Source organism: Falco rusticolus, chromosome 1 (assembly GCF_015220075.1).
Source record: "Falco rusticolus isolate bFalRus1 chromosome 1, bFalRus1.pri, whole genome shotgun sequence".
NCBI classification, from domain to species: Eukaryota; Metazoa; Chordata; class Aves; order Falconiformes; family Falconidae; genus Falco; species Falco rusticolus.
In genome coordinates, this window is record NC_051187.1 from 124,481,529 (window position 1) to 124,507,243 (window position 25,715).

Here is a 25,715-nt window from a genome sequence, read left to right on the forward strand (position 1 = left end):
ATTCCTTATGGAGTCCTGAAGCCAAAAAGGTACTATATGTTCCTGTGCCAAAACACAGTTCTTTTTCTCAAATTTTTTCTTCTCCAGACTTTCTATTTAAAGGTGGGAGTAGTAAATATTGATTCTATTTTAAAAGTAGGATATTGGTAAAAACCAGTGATTTCTTTAATGCTTATAAATATCTGTCTAAATAATGATTAAAGCCCAGACCACTATGCTGTTATTCTTCCATATCGCAATAGTGCTGCTGTTACTACTAGAATACATTCAGCAGCCTTCACCGATTGCAGCAGGAGATACCAAGTTCTTAACAGTTCCAAATATAAGTGCAGTTATTCTGGCACACCATATAGATGTAGGAATTCGGTTTGAAGCAACATTTTTTTAAAGTGAATCCTGCCTAATCCAAATCTCACAGTGCAATTACCACAGTGCAAAAAATAGCACGTTCCCCTCCCAGCAGTGCTTCCGTAATAAACTGTCATGTACTTTTAACTGGAAAGATTATCCCTTTGTTAACACAGAACTTAAATGCCTTGTGATAGCATGAATTTTCCAGACAAGCATGACCAGATTTTATTTAATTGCATTTCTCAGCAACATGTTTCAAAGAAATGATAATTTAGAAATGTGTAAAAGTGTCAGTAAAAGAAAAAAAAAATGTCAAAATCGCATAACTAAAGGGTCGGAGGAAATGCCAGTTTTATGAAGCAGTTCAGCCTATCAAATTTAGCCACAGCAGAATTGCATAGATCCTACAACAGGGAAATTGTATTATTATGCTTTGAAAACATTTTTCAATCCCTAATGTAAAACCAGAACATAACATGCAATAAAATCACACACACAAAGAAAAAAAAACAAAAAAAAAAAGAAAAGGACTATGGTCAATATATTAAATACTCATCAACCAAAGCATAAGGTAAGAAAGTGTCATCTTGTAGTCCCACAAACACAGTGCTCTGACAACAGGCTGCAAGCTTTGCAATATGCTGACCACATGGCCTTGTCAGGCTTTGCCTGGACTTGTCCTGGCCTGCCTATAACCTTGTGTTAGCTTGTTAGCTGTAATCAAAATTATCTAATGACCAAGTGGCTGCTACCTACTTTGATTGAGCTTTTGCTTTGCTTTGCACAATTGCAACACACAATGCCTAGCGTTACGTGAGTAGGGTGCTATGTTTTGTGACTAACAGATCATAATATCAAATACTTGTTCTGTGTAGAGCTGTTTATGGCCCCTCATTAAAATGTTAGCTTGAGGAGTACAAGACACAGGATACTAGCAGAAGCCTTGAAGTAGAGGCACAGATTGATACCAGAGGGTTACAGACAACTCAGCCACAGTCAATTAATGGTTATCGAGGAAACAAAACCTTGGGAAAGAGGAAAAACAGTTTCAAGGGTAACAAGGAGAAGAAAGAGCAAGAGCCCAAGGATCTAAATCACAGCACATACATTCAGTGGATATTGCAAACTCATGCCAAAAGAGCAAGGTGCAGAGTATGCTAACGAAAACATAATGCCCCCAAGCTGACCATGAAGAGAAGAATCTATAAATTGTAACACCTTCAGGGAAGGAACTTCCCCATATGAAAATCAGCCTTCTCCTCCTGGAGGACTTTGGATGATGACAGCTCATCATAACCTCTTCCTTTCAGCCTGAAGCCACTGGGCTCAGGAGCCAGGGCAGCCCTGCAAGGGTGAATGTAGCACCGAGAAAGAGGTAGATAATAGAAAGGTTTTGTTTATTAGTCTTAAGCAAATTAATTAATACTAAAACCATTGCTATCATCATAAATGGACTAATAACAATTCTTTGAAAAAAAATTAAAACTTGAACAGATAATAAATTCTCTGCTTTTCATAGAGGTTGTACTCCTTCAGCCTCACACAAACTGCAGCATTTATAGGGCAGAAGTCTGATGGAGAAGTCACACAGCCTAGTCTTGGGAGACGACGAATTGCTTGTGACGTCAAAGACACATTTTAGAAGGAAAGAAGTATCAGCTTGTGGACAAAGCTTGAGTATAGAAGTGAGGGAAAAAGTGTCCACCTAACTGCGAAGTGTGTCAGCTGTGAGAGGCTCATGCTTTTAATGCTAAAGAGGCAAGAACATAAATGACAAAAAATCTGAAGTAAACCAATCACCAAAAAAATGTGAACTGTGCCTTTACAGACTGCTGAGAGGAAGTGATCTTTAGGCTATGCATGCAATGCATGCGATATAATCAGATTATATCAATGAAAATAGAATTTTATAAAAACTAATAAAAAGCTAGCAGAGCCCGATGATTATAAGATGAAAATATGCTTGTTAAAATATCAAGACCACAAAAATTTTGATGTTCTGTACAACATTTTCCATTAGTTACTAGAAGGAAACACAATGCAATGTATCAACAGAAAGCAGTTCTTGGCAGAAGTAAATTATAATGAAATGAGAAATTAATAGACACTTTGATGACCAAATCTCAAACCCCAGTATTGATTCAAAGCAATATGCCTGGGATACCAGGAGGCATGAAAGACTGCTTCAGAAGCTAGAATGATTGATATTACTATTTTGTGTGTGTGTGTTACAGAATTAGAATCCTGGGAAGGGGGGGGCACACGACACATGACCATGCTAGCCTAAGCCTCATATTTAGGCAATACGTTGAGGACTTTCATCCCACCCTATGTATGGAATAAGCAACTCCCTTCAGAGAGAAAACCAAGTTTTGCTTTGCTTTGCTTTATATTTCCTGTTTAGATATGCACTATGGCTCCACTTCTTCTTGACAGATGCTCCTGACAGCTTACACAGTGTGTATGCAAAACCTGAAGTTGTTCTTACTACAATCAGTGAACTGAAACTGACACACAACTCTGAAAAGAGGACCTCCAGGTACTAACAACAAGAGAGGGAAAAGCAAACTTGTTTTCAGCTTTAATTTGTTTTGCTCAATTGAAATACATGATAGAATGAATAAGGAAAGGTAGTCGAGGCATAAGTCAAGAACCTGCAACAAAAGAGCTCAGGCATGCGTATTAAACTTCCCTTGGCTGGTTTACCAAAGTAAAACTGGGGCTGCAAGGAAGAGTTCACTTCTGCAAAAAGACGTTTAAGAAATAAACTGGAAAATATAGAGGTGTTGAAATGCAGCTAAGTTTCAGGTGCTTCATTACCTGTGTTATTAAGCAGCATCCAGTTACATAGAGTGCTGTTTTGGCAATAAGAAATCTGATCTCCATCTTTGAGTGTGCCAGAATTAAACATTGCCAATTAGGTATATTATTCTATCTCCTTAAATTACTTTTACTAGATCACAGCATTTGGCAATAATATAAATACTGCTCTTTTTTTTCCAGGTAGAATGATGCAATACCTTTAAATGAGTCTACAGTTAAACTGTTAAATTATGTGCCATAAAATAAGCACGGCTTGTCATTTACTCCTGATATATTCTTGAGTGTGTTCTTAGGTTACCGACAGCTACAGTCTGCAAATCATGTAATAATTTGAAACATATGACAGTCATTTTCTCAAGTCTTTTGTGCTAGCAATTATTATATGGCATCTTAAAATTATGTACCAGAAGGTTGAATTGTGAAATAATAGAAAGCTCCAAGACGTGCCCATACCTGAGTATAGCACAGCATTTCAAAGAGGAACCCTCACTGCACAAGATAAAGAAGAGCGAAGGGGAGGGAAATCTGTACTGACAAATAAATTTGAAAACTTTTACCTCCAACTGGGGAGGAAAGAAGAGGTGGGATGAGGGCAGAACGGAGAGCGGTTAGAGTACAGTTCCTCTGGGAGAGGCTCTCTTCCGAGTTTCCTGCTTCAGTGGGACCCAATAGGAATCACAGAATCACTTTGGTTGGAAAAGACTTTTAAGATCATTGAGTCCAACCGTAAACCTAACGCTACCAAGTCCACCACTAAACCATGTCCCTAAGTGCTACATCTACACATCTTTTTAAATACTTCCAGGGGCGCTGACTCAACCACTTCCCTGTGCAGCCTGTTCCAGAGCTTGATAACCCTTAAGAAAGAACTGAAGGGCCAGGAGACTTACACATGGTTGTTTTTTTTCCCCTGAAGCATACAGCCACTGCCAAACCAGTCTGCTCCATAATGCTTGTTGGATCTCAGGTGCACAACCAGATGCAGACAAGACTATGTACAAATGCATACATCCTGAATCCCAAAGACAGGAGGGTTGGTAGTGATAAATATACAGAGAGAGATGAAATATGGGAAAACTCAAGAAGAAAAGACCAGTAATGTATTGTTGTGTACTGACAGAGACTGCTACTAGTTTTCTCCCAATGTATTGTAGCAACTTAAATTTTAATCTCTCAACTGGCATGCCAAATGCTAACGGGAAAAGGCAGGATAGATTCCTGTCTTTTCTTGCTGTTGGGCAACTGTGGGTAGCAGGAGACTATTAGAGGGTTTGTTCATGTAAATCCAGCTGCGGAGTTTAACATGTCAGAAGCAGCTGTTTACACTTGAAAAAAACAGTCTGAAATCCCCCCAAAGGAAACGTAGGAGAAGATTTGGAATTTATTCTTATTTTATAAAATTTCAGAAGAAGAAGTCATTTTCACACCAAGAAGCCTTATTTCATAGATAAGGTATGAAACAATATTTGCAAATTTTTATACAGTCCTCAGTGTTAGCACGATGCTAGACTGTGTGAAGTTCAGAAAACAAAAGCAAACAAAACCAGAGTATTTCTCCTCTCTGCATGAGTCAAGATAAAACAATTTAAGTGTAAATATTTTGAACTAATGACTCTGAATCAAGTAATGTCTGCATGTAAGGACATCAAAACCAGAAAGTAATTGATCTTTTGTAAATCTAGATTTTTAGAACAGGATTGAGTGTTCAAAGGCAGGTCAAAATAAGTCCCATATGACTCTTTTAACCAGTAAATGTTTATGTATTTTAGCGCATATTTCATGTAAACTACATATTGGGTTCATACACATGGCAGTAAAAACGAACTCTAATCTCCAGATTTAACCACTGAGCCCAAACCAGACCTTTCTCTTTGAGTTATTGAGTCTGGAATTCTGATTCAACAGGACAGGAGAAAATTACTGATGCCCAGTATAATTCACTGCTAATGATTATGGCTCTCACTAGATAGAAAGTAAGAATTTACTTTTCTTGGACACAGAAAGGGAATCAAACTTGAATCCTACAACATTCCTGATTAGATAACATACTCTGCTCATGAAGGAATATATAAAAAGGAATCTTCTTTTGTAATATTTTAAAAACATATGAGAGTTACTAAAACAACTTGCAAGGGTCCTGATACAGACAGTTATAAGATTCTGGAGTACAGTAAATAGAATCCATATTAATTGTGTCCTTCAGGGAAAAATTACCTATTACATTTTTAAAAAGGTAATGAGTTCCATTTCATAAAAAAAGAAACAAGAGCAAGGTTTAGTGACCTGAATCTCTTCGTAGCATTAAGCCTGAACCCTGAGAGGATTAGAAGTCCTGTAATTTCACTATCATTTTCACTATACCCCAGGATTTCCTAACAACTAAGTAGAGGTAAACCTCTGCTCCATACATTCTGGACTGTGGATGTCATTCCCAGGTGCTTACTCTTATTGTGCACTATATATAAGGAATGTAGGTGCCTACAGCTGGTTTTGAATATTAGGCATTGCAATGCCTAAGTGTGTTTATGGATCTTGCCCAAAGTCATTTTGCCTGCTAAATGACATCATCTCCTAAGTCACATTGATTTTTCTTGAAACTAGGCTCCCAAGTCACTTCAGTCCTTTGAAAACCGCAATATAAGGCTGGCAAGAGATTATTCGCTAAACCACAGACCCGTTATCTCTTTCCCATCACAACAGCTATCTCTGTCTTAAAGAAAGAGAATTAGTCGCATAACTGAAAATGGCAGTGGTGGGAAGCATAGTTTGTTTTGTTTGTTTTTTTTTCCAAATACAAACATACCTGCTTGGCAAATGAGGTTTTAAACAAAATGGATGGCGCTTGCTTGAAATCATAATTCTTCCTATTGCATAGACCGTAAATAACAAGTAACTGAAATGGTGTAGTACTTAATATACGTGCCTTTAGGGAGAAAAAACTTAGGCAATAAGCCATGTCATAAATAAATATTTAGTATATTTGCCCTCAAAGCACTTCCATCCCATTTTACCAGGAAGAGCAGTATTTGAAGTGTTCCATATAGAGCAGTTTGACCCAAAACAGAACACACTTGATTACTCAGTTGTGCTACAGACAACAGGATTAAAAATAGTATTTATTTTTATTTTTCAGTTCTTTTCTGAAATTCAGAAAAATTCTCTACCAGTATTATTTTTTAAAAAGTAGGAAAAAAAAACCAACAAAAAACCAACCAAACTTTTGCAAACTGTTTCATACACTGAAATGGCTACAAATTGCCTCACTATGCAAATGGAATTCAGAAGCATAGAGAGCTATCTTCTTTGGAAGTAATTGCTCTTAGGATTAAAATAGCATCACTGAAATAATTCACTGCAATGAAATTTATTCATTTTGCTTTAAAATTTCTGCAAAACTTTGCATGCCCCAGAATTACAGAAGAAAGGGTAAAACCCAGGTTGCTGTAACCACATTTACAAGGTGTAGTGTGCCTGTCCTTGCATTCCATGCACTCAGGAGATAATAGGGAAGAGAGAATAAAGTGATACTTGCCCTTTCCTGTCCCTGTCTTTGGTTTATAGGACTGCTGTCAATACTAGTCCTGCTCAAGGAGGAGTGCAAGATTGTGCTTAACTCTTTTTTTAAGTACCTCATGTCAGTCTTGAAATGCTCCATTCCTTTTATCTCTTGTCCTTGTTTCCTGTTACATACATGTTGTATCCACGTTTTTCACTGTATTTGTGTGGAGAAATATACCCATATGGGTCAGAACTTAACTGGATGGAATAAAACTACTTTTCATCTGAGGCCGCTTCATAGAAACAGTACTAATTTAAAGTATACCCTACAATAAACATGATACTTGGGAATCAATGTTATGTATAAATTACAGTCATGCTTAGATATACAGGCTGACAAGAATTGATGGCAATTTTTCTATCCCTTTTAGAATAATTTGTAACATACAATACATCCTGTCAGGTACAATGTGCTGACATCTTTGCCCAAAAGGACAAAAAGAGTAATACATAACAATAAACTCCCAGGGCAGCATCAATTAACACTGCCAGACTAAGCAGTTCTTCTTACTTATCTTACTAGACTGGCTTATTTAATAAACAAAACAAGACTTCTCAAGAGGATTGTAATGTCATTAGTTTTATTCTTCTCTTCACCTCCTGTGCTGAATAGGATTTGTTTGCTTTTTTTTATAGTTAGCTGTACCTGTCAGAAATGTGGCATGTATTTTCTTATCCTGAAACTTTATGTCCTTTAGTAATATTTCTCCTAGGCATCCTCTGCGGCATTCAAATAGGGCCATGGAGTACAGCAACTTCTCTTTTTTCTCTTTTAAGAGTTTTGGTTGTCTTTTTTTTTTTTTTTTTTTTTCCTTGAGTACATTTTTTTTTGCTAACTGTCCCATATTTTTTACTTCTTTCTTTTTTTCTACTTTCACTGAAATATTTTCACTTATGCAACACTATTTAAACCTTGGCATGATCAAAGTCTATCTGAGGTACTTGGAAAAGTAACAAATTACTTCATCAATTATATTACTATATAAAGACAAGACCTAAGAAGGAAAAGTGAAAAATGGAACAAACTTGGCAACACATCTGCACACACAAAAAAGTCAGCTTTTTGTAATATTATTATTTCCTTCATAATTTCCAAAGTATAATAGACCACTGAAAATTTGGAGGGTTTTTGCTGAATCTGAGGATTGCGGGTGCATTGCAATAACACAGAGAAGGTTAGGTAGCACACTGAGGTATAATAAGAATGGCTTCCCACGTCCCACAAGACTCTGGGATTTCACCCAAGAAATAAAAATAGATTTCTAAAAGAGTTTTTGAAAGAAAGTAAAAAAAAAAAAAACATAAAAAAATAATAAGACTACGAGAACCAGAATAGCGAAAGGCTGACTATTTCAAGGCATTCTTCTGGGACCTAAGACCAGGCTTAAAGTCCTTGGTCTATCAGAGCCCTTTCTAGGAATACATCATGTTCTGAGACGAGCCTCTGACTTTTGCACTCAGAATAGATACTCCACCCTGAACCCTAGGATTTTGTCTTGTGAAAATCTCCACCTACATGTTTTTGTTCCATAAAAAGTCCAGTACTCGGATCACATCTGGCCTAATTCCCAGAAACTTGTGGAACTTTTTCAAAACTTCTCCCTCTCTTCCATGAGCACACAGGAATAAAACTATATGAAATAAATCCTGTAATTCAGAAGTTATCTTTTGGAAGGCTGAAGCAATTTTGGAACATTTTAATTTTTTTTAAGACAATATTGCAATGTATGGCTAATTATTATTTAATACAGGATCTCCTGTCCTTGTCAGTGTATGCATTAAAGCATATGTATAAATGACACATGGTAGGCTCTTAAAGTCCCCAGCATTTTAAAATGAAGTGGGCACATACACAATGACTAGAAAAATAAATTATTGCTCTTGCTTTCTTTTTGGTTACCAAATCCAAGTTTAGGTCAGACCACAATGTCAGTATTACCCACTCTAACTTGATGACTTAAAAATAACAATTTCAGTGAAACCTTGTATCCTATTACCTGTGTCCTTGGAAGAAAAGAATATTCTCCATAAGGGTGGACAGTAGAGTTTAAAAATCAACTATTGCTACAGGAAAGGTAGCTAAAGAACAATGAAGTACCACAAAGAACAGTCTGGGCATGGTATGACACTGAGTTATTCTCCCCAACTGAAAGTAAAACCAAAAAGTATTCCTAAACAAAAGAGCTCTCAAAATTATTTGTTTGGAACTGAAGTAAACCTTTTATTTATTTTTATTTTATTTTTAATTTATTTTATTTCCAGAAATGAAACCATTTTTCTACAGTTATCAAAATAATTATATTTATCCTTTCTAAGAAAAGTGATTTTTTTTCTTTTATATATAAAAGACATAATAATATATATAATGTATAAAGAAAAACAGGAAGTCAAGGCTTATGCCAATTAATGCTATCTGTAATTCTCTGCTATTAGCCAGATAGTCAGAAAGAATTAACATTCTCCATTTTCTTTTCTAACTGATAAACCAGAAAGAATGATCATTTGAAGCATTATTTTTAAGGAGGTCCTTACCTTTGAAGTATTTTGCAGTTCCTTTTGGCAATTTATTGAAATGGAATATTTACCTGTTGTAAAGAAAGTAAGGTATTATTAGTGATATCTCAGAATCCACAGATAAAGTAAATCACCTTAATTGGTTAAATATATAGAGATTAATGTTAATTATGTTCCCCTCAGTGTATTTCTATAATTTTTATCAAGGAAACTTCAGGGTTTGAAAAATGTGATATGCTCTTAGAATTGCAAAAAAATTAAAATAATTATGCTCGATGTGATTCAAGTAGATCTTAAGTGCTGATCTACTTATTTTTGTATTTATAGGCAAACCACCTTTATTAGTCTGAGCATATATCAGTACTTGTTTTACGTATGTACCTACAGATTTTTCTACAACCTCTGGGATCCAAGTGACTATGCCTACAAAGAAAATTGTCCAGCATTTTCTCGTATCTCATTCCTTTTCTATTCATGCACTCCCTCTTGTTTAGCACTTATGTTTTAAGTTCCAAGGCCACTTATTATTTCTCCAATTGAACAATATCTTGGACAACCGAATTCTGACTTGGCAGTGTTATGGCAATAAACAGACAAAATAAATACTGTATACCACTTAGTATATGGTAGTATGGTTTGGTGCATACAAAGATTAAGTCTGCATCAAATAAGTTTAATTTACAAACTCAGGAAACACCCACCACCACCACCACCCCCACCCCCACCCACACAGTTTCCAGAGTTGTAGGACTAAAATCAACTTATTTCTCATTCTTTTCATGACTCAAATAATCACAGAATACATATTTCTTTGAAATCTCGCCTTATTTCCTGTTAGGCTGTAGCATTTGGAGGTATATCCCGATAGAGTGGAAGTCTCATAAATGCAGCTTTTTGATAGGAGCACATCAAATTTACTGTCTCACTTCACTGCTTCTATTGTATTTCATTTATTTTCATCACTGCAAAAGTACAGGAATGATAACTGAAGCTTTCTTTTGTCTTTGATTGGAAAATGTGAACTAATACCCCCAAGATTGCATATGTCTATGATAGCAATGTTTCACTCTGTCCTGAAAGCATAATTTTCAGGAGTCTGTTGGTAAAAAGTAGGCTGGTTTCATTTCTGCCACTAACAAAGTTTTTACTGAAAGTGTTCCCAAAGTGTCATTGCAGAAAAAAACACTAAGTTCTTGAGAGGGAAAGTACAAGGACAGGTGAGGAAAAAAAATTCTTATTTGAAAAGATAAGGTAAAGGTTTTCACTCTTCCCTACAGTATTTAAAACTACTTGTAAAAACCATGATGCCTTCAGAAATACATACAAAACAAAGAAAATTGCAGTTAAATACATTTTATGTTTAAAATTTCTTTTAAAATTAAGTTAGTAACGTTTTAATACAGGAATTATAATGTAGTAAAAATGGGATAGATTTACAAAACTATTCTGTGTCAATATGTCAGCCTTGATAATGGGAAAGGCTGAGAAATATAGGAAAAATATGACACACACACACACACCCATTTAGTTTCACATAAAAAACTGTATTACTAATTGGAATGACATGAAAAAAAAAATGTCCCAAATTCCCACCTCAGACAGGTGGGAGAAAGGTTCAGAAAGCGTAAGAACCATATTTTGGCAGAAAGACATTCAGTATTATACCTCCCCATTACCTAAAATAGGTTTTGTTCCTTATCTTTGGAGTATTCATGGCATAACATACTTACCTGGTACTGAACACTCCAATATAACAAGAAAACATTGGGCTGAATCTTCAAATATGCACAAACAGTGAAGTCAAGTGTTAGATTTTAGTTTGCTCTAGAGGCATCATTCCGAAGCAGATTTCCACAGTCATCCCAGGCCAATCAAGAAACAAAAAGCCAACCATGCAAGTACTTCTAGATCAACAAGTATTCTGTTGCCTGCAAACCTTCAAAAATAAATGTTTTCTGACACAGCAATGGGAAATGTAGTGATCACGCATTTTTCATGAATTTTAAAAAAATTACTTTTAAAAATACTATACATTTGTTTGTTGATTAAAATCAGTCTGCCTTTAGCCTTACAAGTCCTTTTGTGCAAGCAATGATCATCTGAAATGGCTTCTGAGTAGATAATTGCTTATTTACGGGATCACAGAATAGATAGTTACATATACTCCCAGTTGGAAACAAAGAGTGAATGCTAAAGTAATACACTGTAATCTGAAGGATAATAAATAGAAAATCATGTAAGCATATGGTGAAAAATAGACAGCCTGGGAAATTAACACTTTTTTGGGGCATTTATTAAAAAGGAAGAAAGTCTTTTTAATAAAAGCTACATTCTCTTTTTGCTCAATGGCATACTGAAAGCACTGTCAATTCCATTTATTTTTTTAACTTTTTGCCTGCTGTGTCTTTTACTATTTGGTACTGTCATTGATGTCCTTCCATTTTGGGGTATTATTTGGGTTTATTTTATAGCAAAAGGAAAGGATATTTTTATTGTAAATGATGACTAATCTTTTGTCATTCTCACTGTAAGGAAATATGACTGTTCCAGACTTGAGCACATGTATTATACAAATGTGTGCTACTAGGTAAATAAAGAGTAATTTAACACATCCTTGTATTATCTAAGGCAATTAATAGGTATAATGATGGGCAGCAAAGTTCCTATTCTAACATTGGTCTATTGAAAAATATGTTCATAGAATTGAGGGCCAGCGTAGATCTGAAAATTGCTAAATTAGATATGTTACTATGATAGCTGCTCACTATAAACTAGATCAGAGCTGAGTAGACAAGAGGACATTTCCAAAGCATTGCCAAGTTCTTCCATCTTTAGATATTTTGATGAGTTTTTGAAGTGTTATTTCAGAATCCGTTAATCTATGTTATTCTTCTCAAATGCATTCATTCTACATACTGTGAAATGCAAAGTATACTAATGTATTTCAGAATGCAGATTTTCTATGATGACATACTAAAACACCAGGAAATCAGGCACCTCTACATGTGAAAGAATCTGTTCTGTTTAATGGCAGTTTTTGAACTACAGCTCCACTAAATATGCAGTTTGGTGGGATTTCTTTAATTGTTAGTCTTTAACAATTTAAATAGTATTTAATTTAATAGTTAGAGTGCATCACAGGATCTGTAAGGGAAGGTGACTGTGAGACAGTAGAATTTGAATGCTGCCAGTGTCCTCAAGTCCACATGTATCTAACTATATTGGCCTTTACATTGTATATACCACAATGCTAATAGTTTCCTTAATGATTCCTAGAGCTTGAATAAACTTGTATTCGTTTTATTGCATTTTACATTTTCTTTTGCTTTGGATTCATCAGAATCATTTAAACAAGTGGCACAATATCCTGACTTCCATGACTATCCTGAATCTAACACATATCTATTCATGCATTTAATTTTCTCATAATCAAAATAAGAAAATAACCATTATCTTAAATTTTATCCATAGCTTCTTCAGCATTTTGATGAATATTAATTCTAGTTCTTTTATATTTACGGTGAGATTAAAGAGGCAAATCTTTCTGACAGAACTAATCAGAATCAACCCGTTTCAGTAGCTGCCAACAGAAGGATCTTTTCTGATAGATCAGACACTAACCATTAGGCTGAAAACTATGAATATCTATTTAATTTCAGTTCTTAATTTTTTGTCTGGTTTTGCATTAGCTTTCTAATTTTTTTGTCTTAAATTTTCTGAGTTATAAATGAAAAATGCAGGTATTCTGTAAGAAAGATATTATTGTAAACATGACTGTCTAGAATATGATTTGGAAATGAAAAAAAATGAATAGCGATAGGTCATATTATATTAATATCTTTTAGCAACAGTTTTAGGCTTAGCCGAAGATCACTCATATTCAAAGTTCAGTAGGGTATTGATTTTTTCATTTAAAAAAGTCTAAAAATTGGACATCTGGCATGACCTTAATACCTCTGTAAAATGAAGAGTGGCAAATAAATACAGTGGTAGTTGCAAAAAGAATTTTTCAGTCATTAAATGATACATGTAAATATAAGTAATATCTCAAAATATTATCTTCCTAAGAAAAAAATAAAATGCATATGCCTCAATCAGGAGGAAAGAAGAGGAATTCTATTGGTCACTCTCTAGAACTGTCTCCTACTGGTAGATACAGTTGTTCAGTTCTTACAGAGTCTTACTAGAGTGGCCATTCTACACAAAATAATATTTTTATTCTTGGGCTACCTTAGTTTCTGCAAAAGTACTGCAATTTAAAAAAAACACAAACAAAAACAACCAAAAAAACCAAACCTGACAGGGTTTTTTGTTTTGTTTTGTTCATGCTTTTAAAAATGCATTTCCTAAAATGCAGTGAGCAGAGGAGAAAAGCTTTGTAGTTCTTTCTATAACTTTCTAAATAATCAGTCTCATCTGATCTGTCAGGACCAAAGCCACACAACTCCCTTGCAACCTTCAATAGTTCTATGGTAATTTGCTTTGTATATACTGAAACTGCAGAAGAATTGCTACTGATGGCTGTGCTTGCCCCATTACAGCCAATATATGTGTGTGAACATACACACACACTGCATGACACATTGTGGCACAGAAAGGAACCAAGCAGAGAGAACTGACCTTAAAATTTCAGTTTACACAATAGCATATAACTTTTTTAAAGATGATGAACATTAAATAACTGTCAATAATTTTAAACAAATACAGTTTACCATCATAAGACATTTAAAGAAAATAAGATCTTGACAGCCAGCCATTTTTTATTTATGAGAAGATTAGGAATAAAATTGATAATGATAGTACAAGCACCATAATTTGGATTTACATAAAGCCTTTGATAATGTCTCAAATGATAGTCTTCATCTTAAGCTGAAAGCAGGAAAGATTCAGGTTAAACATGGGAACAAATAAAGAACTGATTAAAGTAAAGTGATTAGAAAGTAAAGTGTTGAAAAGGGTCACAAGGGAGTCAGTTCTCAGATCTTTATTGCTTCTAATCTACATAAATTACCAAGACAGAGAAACTAGCTGTAGAATTGCCAAATGCACTGATGACTTACAACTGAAATGAAGAAGTAAGTGTAAAGCAAAGGAATTAAATTATAATTCCCCCTGGAAAATGGTTTACATATTAAATGGAAAACAAAATTTAAGAATGATAAATACACCATATAAACCATTCCCTGCTTTTCCTTAAAAAAACTACAAGAAGCCTACTTGCAAATACTATCATACAAAGTTTTCTGAACCTGTCTAAATTATTGAAAAGCTAAGATAATGGGAAACAATTTCTTTATACTGCAGCTTTAGGGTAAAAAAATAGCAATTCCGGAAAAAACCCAACCTTATGATCATAACACTTGCAGTTGCATCACTATTATACAATAACTAATATTCAATCCCTTTCTGTTAGAAGTCTCAAAACAAAGGAAACACAAAAAGCCACCCCTCCTTACACTAACACTACCATAAATTTACCAGTAAATTGAAAAGGTTTCCATTGAAGTAATTCTTGCCATTTTCCCCATCTCCTAATTTTTCATCTCAAATAAAACTTAAAATCATCAAGTTCCAACAGAAACCAGGAAAAAGAAAACATTACTCAACACAATGAAAAATAACCTTTCTGAATGTCATGCTGGTTTTTCATCTTTGGTTTGTTGTTTTGGTGTGGTTTTTTTGGTTTTGTTTGTTTGGGATTTTTTGTTTGTTTTTTAGATTACACAAAGTAGTATGTAAATGCTGAGGATCAGACTTACAGAAGAACATATATCTATACATTACTGATAGCACAAATATGACAGCCAAGTGATAAATATTATAACCTAGTCAAAATGCATGGAAAACTTTAGCAGCTAGAAAATATATCTTAGAGATGAGGAATGAGTAAAGGTGGTATCTCGTAGGAAGCCAGGTCACTACAATTTGACACATTCTCTATGCTACAGCAAGTGTTGTAATTTTATTATTTGTATCCTTCTGAAGCCTTTAAAACTGTTACTCATATGATTGAAATATAAGACAATAAGGATAGTTTTAAAAACCTAAATATACAGGTAAATACATGTTTTGGGTTTCGGTGTGTTTTTTTTTTTTTTTTTTGGGGGGGTGGTGTTTGGTTTTGTTGGGGTTTTTTTTGTAACCGATATTCCAGTCTTGGTTCAGTATCACATCATGCCTCCATCCATGTCTCCCTCTAAAAGTCATATTACTTGACTTTAGTTTGTACAAAGAGTTATCAGGGAAAAAATGAAGTGACTGCAACACTCAAAAGAAGAAAACAAAAAATACGGGAATTGCTCCAAGATCTATTTCTTATGTTCAGTCCAGATTTATAATTACACATACATATGATGCTCAAGACAGCTGCATAAAGACAATGGAAGCATTAGGGTTTATAGTGTTGATGAAATTGCATTCCTGTGCCTGTCTGAATGGCAGCTGACGTGATAATTTTAAGTCCAGGACCTGCCAAATATTTTCATACACTACACAAGAAATTATGATCAAGGGTTGTTTGTATCTGTATACACAACAAAAAATAGGGGAAAATAAATTTGTATATAGGGAGAAACAAAAAGGAAGTAAGAGAGGGAAATTAATATTAATTCTATTTTATTGCCACACACAGTTTTTCAATATTTGGTTAAAGAATTTAATATCTCTCTTAGAGGCCACCTTTTTCAAAAAAGTTGTAGTTTGATAGCTTGATACCAAACACAGAAGGTTTCTATATTTATTTTCCATTGCCATTACTTGCTTTGGGTTTTAAAGGCCATTAATGTTATTGATTACATTAATTTGAAAGTTACTTGAATAACAAAGAAAATTAATGTTAAATGGACAACTGCATAAGTTAAAAATACACAAAATTGTTCTGGTCTTCAGAGATGACTCCTCCTGGGTGTTTCCCCATCGACCAGTTCAGGACAGCAGGAACAAAAAAGCCCAAACAGAAACTTTAAATTATTTTTTAATGTCCTATTAAATAGAAAAAGCTTGATCATTTTTCTTTCACTTTTGTCAGTAACATCCAGCAACCAGAGAGCTTCCTGGGGAAGACAAGGGACTGCTTAGGTTACAAAAGCAAGTGTTTTTATTATTTTTGTACTTATACTAAGTATAAGAAACAAAAAGTATGGTCTGACAACAAATGGCATAATAATTTTTTACAAATCTAGTCTAACATGTGTTATTCATTAAGAAGTTAAACATTCAATATTTCTCTCTTAATTTTGAATTTGGCCCAGTGATAAAAACTTCTTCTACAGACATACTTCTTTCCAGAAAAACTAGATCATCTTGTAAGAGCATCAAAACTAAGATGATCTTACAAGATCTAGCGATCATCCAGTGATATTCCTAGTCTTCAAGACAGAAGCAGAGAATTTTGCTCTAAAGAACCAAGGTTCTGTGTCACACTTACCATGAGAACAAAGCTTTTAGGCAAAGAACTTTATAATGGAATTCCAAGCTGAAAACCTGGGCATTTCCATTTACAGACATCTTCACTTATTTGGAAGACCCTAGTCAGGGTATGCCTTAAACTCACATGACTTCTTAGTTGTGCTGGTTTTAGTACATGGGTTTATGAACATATAAAGCCTAGCTACTTAGAAATGCCGTAGGTTTTAAGAAAATAATATAGCACCATATTACAGAATTACTGCACAGAATTACTGTGGGGGTAAGCTTTATCCTAAGGTAGAGGGCACAACCTGCGTACATGCTATTATAATTAGGATCAGTTACACCCATCAGTCTACACTGACATCTACTCTGTGTGTAACTTCGTAACAAATATGCCATCAGCATCTATTTTGTGGTTAAAGTAGTGCATTTGTTCTTCATTTCACTTTTCTTGGGTGTGGAGTTGTTTAGGGTTTTTTATTTCCCTATTAATTTTTGAAAGTCAATATGGTGATTTACTAATGAAGAATGGTTGGTCAGCTTTTACAGGCAAGGACAACCATGTTGTTTCTGGGATTTTATACATAACAGGGGCTGAAGGTCCTTAAAAAGTAAAACATAGCATCTTGTTTCAGCATCTATTCTGTTCATAAAACAGGATTATATTGTTCTTATTACACTCCTATGTTCTAATTATTATTATTTTACAATTACTTAAAAATGCATCTCTGTTATTTCAGATTCTTATCAATGTTGACAAGAACCATGAGCTATATAAGTATATTGACACAAAAATGTGTAAGTGAATCTCCCGAAGATGGCATAGCAAGCATTTTTGTCATAAACCATTACTTTTTTATACTTGAGAATAATATAAAAATCATTCATTTGTGATAGATGAAATATTAAATACTATTGAGGTATACAAGAGCATTCTTATTATTTGTATCTTAGTCTTTGGTTTCCAAGCAGTTAATTGTGATGAGGTAGCATCATTTAAAACTTGATATGCAATTGAATAACCCTATTCAAATACAAGAGTGTTGAAAACATCTTTGTCAGCAGCTGTTTCCTGACACTTATGCATACCTTCTATAGAAAGGATGACAATAAGAATATTAAGATCCCACAGAAAATAAATTATATCATGAATTTAGCTGTAACAAAATGTAACAATCTTCAAAGGGCACAAATAAAGCCCCCAAAGTCCTGGAATCCTTCTGAAAGTCAATCATGTCAAAGAAAACCCACAAAACCCTATGTATGGCAACTATATGCAGAATGGGAAATAATCAAAACCAAACAGATCATAAATAAGACCAATAAGCACCTTATTTGTTTTAAAAGAACTATGTGAGATGGAAATTACAAGACACATACAACAGAGCCACATCAAACAACTTAAGTTGCTATTTCGATACCACAAATAAAAGAAAAGCCTCTTATTCCAGTGCAAGGAGACAGAACAGTGCAATAAGCTAAAGTTTTCTAAGATCTTTTATCACATAAATGTTCTTGGTTAGAGTTTTAAGACCAGAGCTTTAAGAATTATAAACTTTGCTGTGAGTGATTAGTGCTGCCTTTCAAGATGACAAATACAAAAGGAATATATAAATTCTGTGTCGTCATCAGGAAAATATTTATGTCCACAGATTCTGAATGCTGAACAGAGAAACATCGCTATTTCTGTCACGAAATTTGAAATTCTATTTGTTTGGCTGAAATTGGTATACAAAGAGAAAGTATTTATAGAAGCATGGAGCATCTGTGCTCATCAGTCTCTCTGTATATTGAACTATATGTTCTTAAATCCGGAATACTTTTGAGATGAATTAAACCTAAGAACATCCCATAGTTCTACTTAATGTTCCTGAAACTGCTCCTTAGGAACAGCAATTGAATAGCCCTGTGAGAATCATCATAGAAAAAAAGAAGTATTATCTATTATCTAAGTATTGAAGTGGTTGGTAATCTCCCAAAGCTCAACAATTTGAAGGATTTAATATTAAATGTACTATGAGAAAACCAAAAGTTTAAGACAGGAAAACATATAAGAGAGTATAGGAGCAGTTTATTTCAAGACACATTTGGTGATCTGTTACAGATCTAACTGTTGAAAAGCATTTATTTTAAGCTGTTGGCATTAAAACAAAATTTAGGCTGAAAAAAGAAACTTTTAATTACTGATGGCAATGTATGACCAGGATAATAAAACAGGCATATAGAAGTCAAGTCAGACACACACTAAAAATACAAATCAGACCAAACTCCCTTACATTTGAAACAGAAGTTGTTAATGGGCAGAGCTAGCAACAAGGCTGATTTTGTTATTTGTTCAGACGTAGCACCAAGGCTCTCCATCTCATTGCCAAAACCGATAGCTTTGTGAACCTCTCTATGAATTTGGTAAGCTGCAGAGCTCACTGCCTCAAGAGGCAAATTTCTATTGCCCCAATTCAGAAAGTATTGCAAACGTTTTTCAGCAAGGGAAAAATCTCAGTATAAACATTTGCCTAAAGCTATACATTTGTCTAAATACTATCCTGAATAGGGATGTCTATTTAAATCTTGTGCTAATAAAAATGTTCCAGCACACATTCTTCAGTGAGCCCCAGAACTAACAGCATTTGTTTCTCTATGGCGGGACAAGAGATGGACCATGAGCTACAAGCACTGGCCATATGCAACTCGCTCGCTCTGCTGCCAAACACAAGTCCTGCCTCAGATCACAGAACACCCTCCCTCTCTATTACAAAGAATAATGGGCGAAATCCCTCTTTTTTTATCTAAACCCCAATCTTTATGAATCTGGTAAGAATCTAATGTTTTAAAGACCTCTACTCCTCTGCCAGATTTGCATAAATTAGGGTTTGAAAGCAACTCAGGAGAAGCAGGGATCTAGCGATAACCTGAGAAAACAAATGAGCCTTAGGAAACTACATTAAAAAAATAAAGTGATAATAGCTAACTCTAAAATATCACGTTGGTTAACAGCATTAAATTGGTCCTTCTAGGCCTAGAAAAATGAGTCAAAAATCTTGCAATATAGAGTATACTAAATTTACAAACCTAATAAGACCTAACATTTACATAGGATGGGAACTGAAACAAGAAATAATTTTCCCTCAAAATACAAGAAATCAAATTTACATTGCCAGCTTAAGAATACCAGTTAAAGAATATGGAAGTATAATACATAAATGGTTCAGAACCTTATCCACAAGGATCAGATACTGTGGTTTTATTCCAGTGAGATCTGCATTCCTTGCAAACTACAACTAATTATAAATTGGCTGATACACCAATGCTATTAGGCTGTGTTAACATTTTGAATTTGTTTGCCCACCTTAACTTCTTTAATGCAAGTCCAGCTACTTTGAAAGAAACAAGTTTTGTCAACACTACAGTTGTAAGCTATTTTGTAATAAAGGCCATTCTATGCACATTAATAATACTGACAAGAACAGATGGCAATTATTGCTTTTAACAATTTTTTTTTTTTTTTTCTGTTAGTATTAACTAGTTAGGCTTAATTTCTGTTGTTATGTCCACTGGGCATTGAGGTAAGATGCTAAAAATCTGCCCAAATACTTTCATCTCTTTCACAGAAACAGAATTCTTACTAAAATTGAAACACTGTCATTTTAATTAACTCATTAGGGATGCATCTAAATTCACCAACATTGCTAGCGATTTTTAATGCTTTTCTAATATTAGAATGCTTTATAAAAATTGAGCAGCATTCCTGCTAACTGTATAGTTAAAACATCATCTGCTGTATTTAAAAAATAGATATATCCATAAAGATAATTAAAATATCATTCATATTAATCACCAGAAAGTTCTCTGCAGCTTTCTAAGCGTGCTGAAAAATCTCTCATATTTAAAAACTTAAAACTTTGGATTTAATTGCTGTTCACTGATTGTCTAGGAGTATTAATTTTTCTGTTGTCTCTCTGGCAAGATAATTATGTCCAATTTAGGCAGCTAGGTGGTTCTCTTCTTCAGTCATGTTAGCAAAGAAAGAATAAAATGCCTAAACTATGGTCTGTAATAGCCAACACTCTTAGCAGGGAGCTGCTTAACCTTTGTCAAAAGATAACACCAAAAATAGTCTTAAACAAACACCCCTTAGGGCTTCTCAGCAGGGGCATGCCTGCTTTCAGTTAAGCTTCATTGCCACAAGCTGTTTCAGTTCATAGTTTTCAAGCACTCAACCCATGATCTGCAGGCACCTTAAGGATATGGTAGACTTCAGAGCTAGCTATAGCCAGACCTGACTACTAGCCAGACCTGACTACTAACGTGTAATTTCAGTGGTGTGAAGGAAGACTCTATTCAGATCTTCCTAAAGACTGAGAAAAAGATACAATGCTGATACAATTTCTTCTGAGGCTGAACAAAAAGCGACCCTGGAAGCATCGGACAAATCAATTCCCGAGACCAGTAGGTTAAACACAAGGGCACGACAAACAGCTCAGGATATTCCCGTCACAATCAGGCAGACACGACCTGATATTCCAGAGTAAAAGCTGGCTCCACCTGCCACATAATTGGATTTTTATTAGTCCGGGCTGGACTACAGCCCAAACACATATGAAACTCACTGAAATCCCAGCTATTTGGAAAATCCAGGAAAGGGAAACTGATTTCAGGGCCTTGCATGAAAGAAGTAGACATGAATCCAATATTTTTTTAACATCCCAAGCATCAGATTCTGGGGATTTTGGAATTATGTTCTTTGGCTCCTTTATGTAGAAGCTTTCCAACATTGGTGTACTGCTTAAAGTGTCAGAGAGGAATTTACAGAGCACAGTTGTAATCCTGTCACTGGTGATCACCTTGGGAATAGAGTCATGATTTCCATGGCTTTGATGAAAGTCTAATAACTTGGTGAAGCCACTCATTGGAACCACGCCAGTCAGTTACATACCTAGTTACTAAAATATGGTTCCTGCTTTACAAGGTATATATATATATTAGACATTTGATCACTCTTTATCTTATTCTGAAATAATTCACTGATGGATATTCCTAATCTAGGAAATATTTTTAATCTTTCCTTGATGAGGGTATAGCATTTTTTGCACTAGAATTTTCTAGTACACTAATTCTGGTGCTAGTTTATTAGCAAACTTGACTGTGTAAAAAATAAAATTACACTTTTGAGACTCGGTGAAATCTTAAAATAGCTGTAAATAACAGGAAGATTAACAATTTACCTAACAAACAAAAGGGTTTTAGGTAAAATCATTTAAACAACATTTTTTGAATTATATAAAGCTACTGTAGTGAGTTAACCCTGGCAGGATGCTGTCACTGCCCTCCTTGGCTGGGTGAGGGACAGAAAATTTAACCAAAGGCCCGTGGGTTGACGTAAGGACAGGGAGGGATCACCCAACAATTACTGTCACGGGCAAAACAGACTCGACTTGAGGAAATTAGTTTAACTTATTACCATTCAAATCAGAGTAGGATAATGGGAAATGAAAGCAAACGTTAAAACACCTTCCCCCACCTCTCCCTTCTCACCAGGCCTCAGCTTCACCCCCAGTGTCTCTACCTCCTCCCTCCAGCAGCGCAGGGGATGGGGACGGGGCTGCCATCAGTCCCTCACACGCGGTCTCTGCCGCTCCTGCCCCCTCACGGGAGGGCTCCTCACACCCTGTCCCTGCTCCAGCGTGGGGTCTCTCCCACGGGACACAGTTCTCCATGAACTTCTACAACACGAGTCCTTCCCATGGGCTGCAGTTCCTCACACACTGCTCCCGCCTGGGTGCCCCACAGGGACACAAGCCCTGACAGCAAACATGCTCCAGCGTGGGCTCCTCTCTCCATGGGGCCACAGGCCCTGCCAGGGTCACAGCTTTCTTCGGGTGCATCTACCTGCTTCGCCATCAAGGTTCTCCCCAGGCTGCAGGCCGGTACCTGCTCCACCAATAACCCCCCCGGGCTGCAGGGGCCCCTCACCGTGGGCTTCACCACAGGCTGCGGGGGAATCTCTGCTCCAGCACCTGGACACCTCCTGCCCCTCCTTCCTCACTGACCTGGCGGTCTGCAGGGCTGCTGCTCTTACTCTCTTGCTGGTGCAGATTATTTTTTCCTTCTTAATTATTTATTAATGTACTATCCCAGAGACACTGCCACCATTGCTCATGGGCCCAGCCTTGGCAAGCACTGGGTCCATCTTGGAGCCGGCTGGCATTGGCTCCATGCGACATGGGGGAAGCTTCTAGCAGCTTCTCACAGGAGCCACCCCTGTAGCCCCCTGCTACCAGAAATTTGCCATGCAAACCCAATACAATTGGAGCTGACAATTTACCAGAACATAGAAAATGTCTGGTGCCATCTAACAAATAAAACCAAAGCATCCAAACTAAAACTTTATGATCCTTAGAATTATTCCTGTCTTACAAGAATGTTTTGTGTTTTTTTAAGCACAGGAACTCATTTTTATTCACTAAGGATTCTCCACAGTTGATACTGTTTATCATAAACATTTCAGAAAAAAAAAAAACAACCTTGAATAATCATCTTGGCAATATATCAGCAAGCTCTAATTGGGAGCCTTCAAATTTAAAGGAAATCTAAAAAAAACCAAACCCAAACCCAAACCTTGCTACAGCTATATTATGGTTATTCCCTCCCTACTGCTCGTATCAGGACTCAAAACAGATCATCTAGTTCAACAGCTGCAGGTGATCAGCCTGAACAGAAAATGAATCTTTCGAATTTTGGAGCATATACTTGTGCTCAGGAATTACAGATATCAACTAATAGGATATCCAAGACATGAAATAAGAAGAATGAAGTATTCGTTTCAAGTGGAAACTGGTGAATAAAGTCTAAAATGCATTGTCTCACAACGAAAGTAAGCATAGAATAACTACTATTTCATTATTTGGTATTGAGAATTTGTAAAAGTGATCTCCACAGCATCAGTGGAATTAATGGAAATATCAGATTCACCAGCTGCATTCAAAGCCCAGGACCCCACCTATGGGCTTCAAGAATCAGCCAGTTGTCAGTGCTGTGGTTTTCCTCAGTTTCCTATACTAGATTTTCCTTCCTATGTAAAATACATCATTAGAGCCAAGAATTATGGATTGAAAAGTGCCCAGAACAAGGAGAATTCCTGACGTTCACAGAGTTTAGAAAGCCAAGCCCACAGAGTTTTAAAAGCTGGGAAGGGTCTTGGGAAATTCACAGATCCATTTACCATCACAGTTTTGAGATCACCTCACTTCTAATCCCATTTAGGCCAAGATCTGACTATATCAGCTCTATTAGCAGCAGAACAGTTTAAGGTTGCATTAGCTTTCTAAATATTACCTTTTTATGTCAAATTTTGAGGATGGAAATTTCTAGAAATGTCTTGATATGGATACCTGATGTGGGGCTTTTCTTCTGACCATTGTAAAATAATATGCATCCTATTGCACACTTATTATTCTCATAAAGTAGTAGAAAATGGTTTTTTTCAACACTTTTCCATACTTTTTTCGAAAGGCCGCAGGAACTTGCTATTCAGCAAAACCAAAAAGGCCAAAACTAAGCAGGTTATTTTTTACAGCATTTGACAATGGAAACTTCTTTCTTAAAATAAATTTTGAAACAATTCAAACAAAAGGATTTTTATTATTGGAAACTATTATCAGCTGAGCAACTGTTCTGCATCTAGACACATATCACATACTTGGTTTTAATACTGTTATTGATCTTGGGGAAAAAAATTAGAAAATCCTATTTCTCTCAATTAGTTTTTACAGATGATGAGGTCAGTAAATCATTCTTAGGCTGTGTTTTGAAGCAAGGTAACAAAGACAGTTGCTCTGCCATGGCTGTGAGACCTTTGCTATTCCTGCTGAGTTATTATCAAATGCCTGGCTTCCACCTGGTGAAATTGGTTCTTTTGAAATTGTTGGGTAGGATTCTAATTAAATGTAAGAGAGGCTTGAACTGGCTGGTAAAGTAGCTTTGGAAATATCTTTTACAATGCTCTTTACCTTAAATAGACAATCTAGCATCCTTAAAATTTTGATCTGCTGAGACAACTTCATTCAAGACTCTTCTTTACACGCCTGGATTCAGGAGGTTTAAGAGGCAGTACAGCATCCTATTCTACCAAGAAATTTTCTTGCACAGTGCAATTCTGCACTGGAAAGATTTAGTGTGGTAGTACAAGCCAGCTTTAATATGATTCTTAAAATACAGCTAGGGTACCAAGCTAATTATTCTCACCCTATTCATGCTTCAACTAATTTGAGCCAATGTGATTTCACACTCTTTCTTATGGCTCCGTGTAATCTTCACCGTGTGCTCTGACATTGTTTGAATGGCTAGAGAAGGCAAAGTAGAGTAAGTGTAAAAGCACCTAAGAAATATTTCATATCTAGTTCACAACAGTCATTATATGTAAAAGGGTGATAAGCAGAGCAGCACTAACAAGGCAGTAAATGTTATGCAGATGTTTATTAATTCATTTGTTTGGATTGCAAGATCTCCCTTAAAAAAAAAAACCAAAACAAACCAACAACAACCAAACAAAAAAATTTACAATGAATATGTGGAAATAAAAGTGCAAAATCACAGTCTCCTGATTCAAAAACTGAGAAAATATTGTATTGAAGTCATCTATTGTACCTTTTTTCAGATACTGAAGAATTTTAAAGTTTTCCACATATGATCTCCATATTGGCAACTATTTGCTTTCAGCTTACTATGGAGCTCAAATAAAAAGTGGCCTAACAGACTGAAGGAAATTTACTGATAACTTAAATGTTGAATTTACTAAGAAGCAAGATATTTAAGGCAGAGTACAAAGGCAGCATGGGAGTCTATACTATATCTAGTATAGACTAGATATTTAGAAGTGATAGGTCTGAGTACATCAGCCAGAAGCAACAAAACCATATACAAGCACCCTGTAGTTCAGTGGAGCCCGGAATTAAATACCTGTTATTTTATGAGACAAGGTTTACATAAATAGCTTAAAATGTAATGAGAAAGTTGGCACAGAGTTCATTTTAAAAGTGCAGATCCTGAAAGATGCCATGTTG

At 35.5% G+C, this 25,715-nt stretch overlaps 1 long non-coding RNA gene across 1 annotated transcript in view; it reads right to left on the reverse strand.

The window, feature by feature from the left end:
* LOC119153207 overlaps positions 1-25,715 on the reverse strand; it is a 559,933-nt gene that overhangs the window by 346,243 nt on the left and 187,975 nt on the right. The window contains exon 3 of the long non-coding RNA XR_005106089.1: positions 9,265-9,317. This is a non-coding gene — a long non-coding RNA (uncharacterized LOC119153207). The remainder of the gene's footprint in view (positions 1-9,264; positions 9,318-25,715) is intronic.